The following is a 6,000-nucleotide window of genomic DNA, read 5'->3' as shown; positions in this document are numbered from 1 at the left end:
AGAAAATGCTAGTCAAAGAAGGTGACCAGGACAGTTGCATCACTAGGATAGTATAAATTTCACGATTGAGACTGGGTCTTCCTCTGATGATCCTACAACATTGATCCAATCAATGGAGGCACCTAGTCCTCCAGTTCTCATGAAGAGAGAATGGGAGAAGAAGATAAGGCTCACCTGTAGTCTACCACTTCCTATTGATTTGAAGGGTTTCATTTGCTCTCTCCTACAGGAGCCAAGGGCTCGAGAGTTGCATGAGCTCAAGCCCCATCCTTTCATAGGAAGAAGTGAGTATGAAAAATTGAGGAGAGCACAGAGGATGATGGTTTGTATGTACTGTGCCTGAACCAATTGCAATGGGAAGGATCGTGAAGGTGGTCAAAGATGTGACCGAAGTACCGGGATGGCATCCCTTAACAGGCTCGAAAAGATAGACTTCATAGAAAAGGGATTGAGCAGTCTCCATCGATCTTCACCCCACAGAAAGTTTGCATTCCAAGAGCATGAGATTGATTAGCTGGTATTCATGAAGAAGCGGGCACTTGTCCAGAGGAACCATGATGCCACTAAAGAAAAATAACAACTTTCTCAGAAGGCGAAGAAGGCCCTTTGCCACATCTCCTCATCCATCAAGCCACTGAACGACTTCTGAACTGGACAAGCATTGGAGAAAAATTCAAGTTTGCTCATGCTATTGAGTCAACTAGCCTGATCACCCCTGGCAAAAGCATCAAGCTAGTTATCTCGAGTATATAGTCGAATATGTTTTTTGTGATTCTGTATCAATCTCCCCTTTCGAGAAGAGTCCAGAATCCTTGTATGACGAGTCTGTTACTCCTTCTTTCATGAATGAAATTTCTGATTCCGATTATAACTTGCCTCCTTTTTCTGATAATGATCTTAATAAATGTCAAGAATTAATAAAACAATGCAAACCAAAGAAAGCCCAACCTATCCATGAGGATACTCGGGTTATTAATCTAAGAACCAACCAATGCCTTCGAGAGGTAAAAATTAGCACTACCCTTGATGATGAAGAAGTAGAATGGATGAGTAATCTCCTGAAGGCATTCACCGAGGTCTTTGCTTGGTTTAATAGGATGCTTGGTATCGATCCAACATTGTGTAGCATCGATTGCCGACTTACCCTAGAGCAAAGCCGGTAAAACAGAAGCTCCAAAGAATGTAGCCAGAATGGAGTGAAAATCAAAGAAGAAGTTGTGAGGCAATGGAATGCGGGTTTCTTACTAGTGGTGAAGCACCCTTAATGGTTGGCCAATATTGTACCTGTACTGAAGAATGATGAAAAGTTACGAACGTGCGTAAACTACTAAGATCTTAATAAAGTAAGCCCTAAAGATGACTTCCCATTACCTCACATTGATGTATTGGTGGACAATATGGTAGGGCATGCTTTATTATCATTCATAGATGGATTCTCGGGATACAACCAAATAAGCATGCACCCAGATGATTGTGAGAAAATAGCCTTCACCACTCCATGGGGAACCTATTGTTACAAGGTGATGCCATTTGGAATGAAGAATGCCAGGGCAACCTACCAAAGAGCAACCATGGCCATATTGCATGACATGGTGAATAAAGATGTAGAAGTCTATGTGGACGACATGATAGTAAAGTCTAAAGATTAGCAGGGGCATATTTCGACACTATAGAAATTCTTTGAAAGAATTAAGAAGTATTAGCTGAAGTTGAACCCTTAGAAGTGTGTATTCGGGGCAACGGTGGGAAAGTTGTTAGGCCTCTTGGTGAGTGAAAGAGGCATTAAAGTCAATCTTATCAAGATCAAGGCAATTCAGGAAATCCCCACGCCTCGGAGTGAGAAGAAAATACGAGGATTTCTAGGTCACATCCAATATATTAGTAGACTTATAGCTCAGTTGACTACAATCTGTGAACCAATTTTCAAGCTGCTAAAGACGGATCAACCCACTGAATGGAATGACCAATGCCAACAAGCCTTTGATAAGATCAAGGAGTACCTTATTAACCCACCAGTATTGACACTGTCGGTGGAAGGAGAACCACTTCTGTTGTATCTGTCTGTGGGAGAATGTTCCATGGGATCTTTGCTAGCACAGAAGGAAACGAAAAAGGGGGGCAGAGCACGCCATATATTACCTCAGCAAGAAGTTTCTGGAATATAAGATCCGGTACACATCTTTGGAAAGAACTTGTGCTGCATTGATTTGGGCAACTAAAAGGTTATGACACTACATAGTTTCCTATCCAGTGCATTTGATCTCAAAGATGGATCCCATCAAATATCTCTTCGAGAAACTGGCCTTAACAGGAAGGATGGCCCATTGGTTACTTTTGCTGTCAGAGTTTAACATCACCTATGTTACTTAGAAATCTATCAAGTGCCAGAACATAGCTGATCATTTGGCTGTTCACCCCACAGAAGATGGAAGGTCCTTGGATGATGCCTTTCCTGATGAAGGAATCGCAATAATAGAGGACGAAGATATAGTTAATGAATGAAAATTATTCTTTGAAGGAGTAGCCAATCAGAAGGGATGAGGTGTGGGAATATTGCTTATCACTCCTGACGGTCTTTATTTACCTTCATCATTTCACCTCAACTTCCCCTCTACCAACAACATTGCTGAGTATAAAGCTTATGCTTTGGGGCTCGAAACTACTTTAACCATTGGGGTGAAAAGGATCAGGGTTTACGGTGATTCATCCATTGTCATCTGTCGCACATAAGTGGAAAACTAGAGATGAGAAGCTGAAGCCATAACAAGAGAATCTGGAAGTGGTGATTGAACAATTTGAGAAGATTTCATTCGAATACTTTCAGAGGGATAGTAATAGGTTTGCTAATGCCCTTATAACCTTGGCTTCTATGGTAGAGTGCAACCCTATGGCTATAGTCCAACCATTCTTGGTAGAACAAAGAAGCAGGCCCATTTATCAGAATTCAGTGAACTCTCTCACTGTGGATGGTCGGTCTTGGTTCATTCACATAGTGGATTTCATCAGGGAAATGAAGTATCCAGTTGAAGCAATTGACAAAGAGAAGAAGTTTCTGAGAAGATATGCCACCCAGTTTATTCTCCAAGAGGATCTGTTATACAAATGGTCCTATGATGGAATACAGTTATTGTGTGTAGATGAGGAACAAGCTACAACTATCATGGAAGAAATTCATTAAGGTCTTTATAGACCCCACATGAATGCCAAGATGTTATCTAAGAAGATCCTCAGGCTAGGATATTACTGGAACACAATGGAAGCATATTGCATGGACTTCGTCAAGAAATGCCACAAGTGTCAGATTTTTGTTATCATACATATCCTACCAACAGAGTTGCATTTGCTCAGTTCACCTTGGCCATTCTCCACTTGGGGCATTGATATCATTAGAAAGGTCAACCCTAAAGCATCCAATGGCCATGAGTTCATCTTGGTAGCCATTGATTATTTCACCAAGTGGATAGAAGCTCAGTCCTATGCAGTCGTCACATCTGCTAAGGTGGCCAAGTTCATCAAAGAAAACATCATTTCCTGATATAGAGTACCTCAAGAATTGATATCGAATCAAGGATCCCACTTCTAGGGCAAGAATGACAAATTTACACAAAATTCGGTATCAGAAGGCATCGCTCTACCACTTACAGGCCACAGACCAATGGCGCAATAGAAGCAGCTAACAAGAATATCAAAGTCATTCTACAAAAAATGGCGGAAACACACAAGGATTGGGCTGATAAGTTACCCTTTGCCTTAGGGGTATACCCAACTTCTGTACGATCCTTGACAGGGGCAACCCCTTTCTCTTTGGTATATGGGGTTGAGGTAGTTCTACCTGAGGAAATCGTGGTACCATCCCTGAGGGTGCTTCTTGATAGTCAGCTACCTAAAGGAGAGTGGGTGAAGGCTAGATATGACGAGCTCAACTTTCTCGATGAAAGGCGCATGAAGGCCATGAATAATCTGAAGAAATATCAATTGAGAATGGCTAGGGCCTTTAACAAGAATGTAAAGCCCTGTCACATAAAGGAAGGTGAACTTGTTCTTCGAGAATAAAGAGCCCTAATTCATGACCCAAGAGGAAAATTCGAGCCCAACTAGAGCGGCCCATTCACTGTTAAAGAAATTCTACCAGGAAAAGCTGTGAAACTCGTAGACTATAATGGTGAAGAAATACCTGGACTAGTTAATATGGATCAACTAAAGAAATATTATCTCTGAAAGAGTGAATGGCCTGAACTACGTCAGACCCGATTCCTTTCAACGTAGGCAACTTGACATGTGCAAGTGCAATCTCAAGCATCTAAGGCATTAAATTGGTTCCTTGATTAATAATCAAAGTACATTAAAAGATCATCATAGTTTGTATCCCCCAAGAATCGCCATTTGGCATAAAAGGCCATTAGGTATCTGTCATCCACCCATTGGTCCATTACTTCTTACCTAGTATTTTATCCCCTAAGAATCACCATTTGGAATGCAAGGCCATTAAGTATCTGTCATTCACCTATGGTCCATCCATTCTTATCCAGGATTCTATCCCCTGAAAAGAAAGTTGCCACCTGGCATAAGTTTTTCAAGGCTAGTTTGTTCTCCACTTTTGGTAAATTAAAAAAAAAAAAAAGAAAAAAAAGGGCTTAATGCAATAGTGGTAAAGGCTTGTTTGAATCAATAGCTAATGAGTAATGCTTTGATAAATCATTATATCTTGTTGTTTGTATTGGTTTCAAGAAAATTCAGGTGCTCGTTGGATGAGACTCTAAGGAAATGGACCTTAGACATAAATATGTGGGCAACAGGATTGTTGGAATCCATGAATGTGTCATTTATGGGTTGAATTGGATGTCTGAAGCTACATCACAAATTGCTCCAGAAGGTGCCTTAACACTGGGATGCCAACCTGCATGTATTTCGGTTTAGATTAGCAGAGATTTGCCAACTCTTGAAGAATTTTGGTTTGTATGCCATCTCTACCCAAAGGCAGTTTGTTCCAACCCTCTTTAAAGAAATATTGCTTAGAGAAAATTCAGGATTTTTTTCGGATGGAAAGAAGTAATAAAGCAATTTATCAAATATAGGAAGATAGACATTCTGAAGGTGGCTCAAATCTTCATCCAATATCTACTAATGGGAGGGATCCATCAGTAGTGATCCCTGGATGCTTATTTACTTTGCATAATAACTCATTATGTTCTCCACACTCTCGGGCATGGTGCACCATTTGTTCTGATTGAGGTAGTAAAACAGTTGAAGAAATAAGGTGACATCGTCCCTACGGTCCTTACAGAAAAATTCAAGGGATTTAATGACATGAGCTATGGCCATAGATTCAGACTAGACCATTATCAGGGGAGTCCTGCAATTTTTTAGATTTGGCTCCTCGAGAAATTGAAGCTCACCATACCATTGAGGGGAAGCCCACTCGGAGTTTTTTGTTATCGGGATAAGAGAGAAGTTTCAGAATTCAACCTTATCACCGATTAGAAGAAGTACTTGCAGGAAAAGACTATACAAGATATCACATGGAGGTGCCCAAGGAAGCCACAAGAAGATTTTCTGATGAAGACCCTTGGCCATAACTATGTCAGACTGGTGGGATTGACACACACGTCCTTTTATTTGCCTATATACATCAGCCGACAATACGGGCTCGAGAAGATGGACCCAGAAGAGTTAGTAAACTTTCACCCACCTCAAGAATTGTCTCCCCACCTTGCTATTCACCTATCCCGTCTATGGTAGGAAAGTGGCCCTCCTTTTTATGTAATGGAATGAGGAAGTATTTGGATTTTCATGTTATCCCAATTATTCTAATTATGACCTGAGTTATGGAATTGATTGTGCCTAAGCATTGCGAGCAAACAAAAAAAAGAAGAAAGATTTTCTTTGTGCCTAAAGTAAGTTTTCATAGAGATGTTGAAATAAAATAATGAACAAACAGGGGGAGCGAAAAAATCCATGTATTTGTGTTTACAGGAAATACAGGAACAAATCCCTATGGGT

The sequence above is a fragment of the Macadamia integrifolia genome, chromosome 2, assembly GCF_013358625.1.
Source record: "Macadamia integrifolia cultivar HAES 741 chromosome 2, SCU_Mint_v3, whole genome shotgun sequence".
NCBI lineage: Eukaryota > Viridiplantae > Streptophyta > Magnoliopsida > Proteales > Proteaceae > Macadamia > Macadamia integrifolia.
Note: the sequence above shows the minus strand (reverse complement) of the source record.